The sequence below is a fragment of the Anomalospiza imberbis genome, chromosome 3 (assembly GCF_031753505.1).
Source record: "Anomalospiza imberbis isolate Cuckoo-Finch-1a 21T00152 chromosome 3, ASM3175350v1, whole genome shotgun sequence".
In the NCBI taxonomy this organism is placed as follows: domain Eukaryota; kingdom Metazoa; phylum Chordata; class Aves; order Passeriformes; family Viduidae; genus Anomalospiza; species Anomalospiza imberbis.
In genome coordinates this window covers 80,834,788-80,837,129 of record NC_089683.1, presented here as the reverse complement: position 1 = coordinate 80,837,129, position 2,342 = coordinate 80,834,788, and positions in this window count along the sequence as shown.

The window sequence follows — 2,342 nt, the reverse complement described above, 5'->3', positions numbered from 1 at the left end:
GTCAGTCAATCAGTGACACAGTCAACAGTACAAAACTGATATGCTTGAGCCTGAGCCATTAGAGCATTCTGCCTACCTAGGGAGAGTTCCTCAGTAGTTGTGATACCAGGATACACCATGGTTTGATATTTCTGCAGACATGTTCAGAGCTTCTGTCCAAGCATAAGAGGCTGTATTCTAGGAGAGTAATGGGAGCGGGAGTGCCGCTCTCAGATGAGTGCTTGTCTGAAAGGCAGTCACTCCGGGGCCAAAACTGGGGGGAGCTTTGCCTTTTGTGTAAATGTATGACATAAAATATGTACTTCAAAACAACGACTAGGAGTGCCCTACATTGCCTGGAACTGAATTCTATTGTCTTGAGTGACCTCTTATCTGAAGCATGGACTAAACCAGGCAAAGGCTGAAGTGTGTGTGGCACACTGAAATGGGAATGAGGGATGGCAAGTGCCATTGTTCTCCACTTTGCCTCCCAGTGAACAGCATTTAATTCTGGGTTTGGTTGTCAGAAGATATTAGATACCTAAATTCTGGAGTTCATAAGTGGCCTGTCCGATCTCTTAGGTGCAGAAAACATGTTATGCAGCAGAAACTGTCAGATGTATGATTAAACCATTTGTGTATTACCACAGCAGTATAGTGCATGTTTGCAGGAAGTCAACTTTTGAAAAAAAAACACTTGAACAGTACAAAAATAATTAAATTAACAAGAGTCCTGGGAATAAAGGATTCATTTTCCCAGCAGACTGATGGCAGGGATGAAGGCTGGGTTATCAGCTGTATGTAAGAGAGGTCTTTCTGTCAGAGCAGCAGCACTAAGAGCTGTTCTGATAGAGGCTCTTTCCAGCGAAGAGCACCCAAACATAAATGTTCCTTGAAGATTAATGAAGTCTATGATGTGAAGGATGGAAGGAAACCAAACAGAAAAACAGTATTGCAAAAGGGGGAGAAAAGGAAGGAGCTATTATTTAAAATGCTTACCAGCAGAGGACACACCTGTTGGGTTTTGGCAGAACAAAAAGACATTGCAAAGACAGTCAGGGAAGTGCTGCTTTGTAAAATATTCTACAGTCAGCTCTGAAATCATATGTGTACATAACTTCCAGAGGTTTGAGCAGAAGGATATGAAAATGTCTGCTGCATTTTTTCTCCCACAGACAAGGGGAATATATTTTTCCTTATAAAAAGAAAGAATTATGAAAGAAATTTCATAAAAAGAAGGAAAGATGAAAGAAATTTCTCAGGAGATATGCTGCCCTAGTGCATTCCCACAGAGGATCTCCATATGGGGAGAGCCTATGCCACCTCTCTGTGAGAATTAACTGCAGTCATTGCTTGTAAGGGGTCTAAAGGACACGTGTCTTGCTCCCGCTGTCCAAAAATGCCACGGGATGGGGCAGAAGAAAATTGTGCTCCTTTTCTGCCTGCAACCAATGCTTTTCCATGCAACATGTCCAAGGCCCATGACAGAGAGGATGGAGTTACTTCTGCAAGATGTCCAGAACCTGGAGGCACCTGTGCTCAGCAAGTGCACTGTGCCAGGCTGTGGGGCCCTCCAGCCTGCAGACAGGCATCTCCTACCTTGGACCAGCACCAGTTCTCCCACTCTTTCCCCCAGCTCCATGCACTGGTATCTGGGACTGACAGTGGCAATAACAGACTATCTGGTGCACATATTAGGCAAGACAGAATAAATGCAGGAAATAGTCCTGTTTGGATGTGAGGGACAGAGAAGTCTGCACAAGTCCTGTTCTGGTCAAAAGGGTGAGGCAGAGCATGGTCCCTGCTCTCCCCTGGCTCAGAAATAGATGGAGGAGACAGCAGCTAGGAACACTGGCACTCAGGGGCTGTTTGCTCTCTCACCACTTGTGAGGCTTTAGAGGGGAAAATTGCAAGGAGGGATCATCAAGGAGGATATGCTGAGGGAAGGAGCTCTGGGGAGCATGGCTGCTGCTCATACTCAGCATCCACTCCCTGGGGAAGGGGTCATACTCTCCAACGTGGTATCCTCATTGCCTCCAGCCTTGCTTTAAATAAGATAACCAAAGGAAAACACGTTTGTGGTGCTAATGTAGAAACTCTCATCCCATGTAACAACAACTTTGCTTGTATCTTATTTTCTCCCTCCCTTACCTTTGCCTGCACATGGCTCTCCTATGGGCTGTAGAGGGACTGTACAGTGCAGCCTCAGCTGGCTGCTCTGCTCTGATAGTGAAAATGATTGATAATATGAGCAAAGAAGGGAAGGTTTGTCCAGAAGGAAGAAGCTGGTTAGAGCAGAACTTGGTAAGCAACGTCACAGAGACTTGTTTCTGCAAACAGTAAATTATAGGCTAACACAGCTC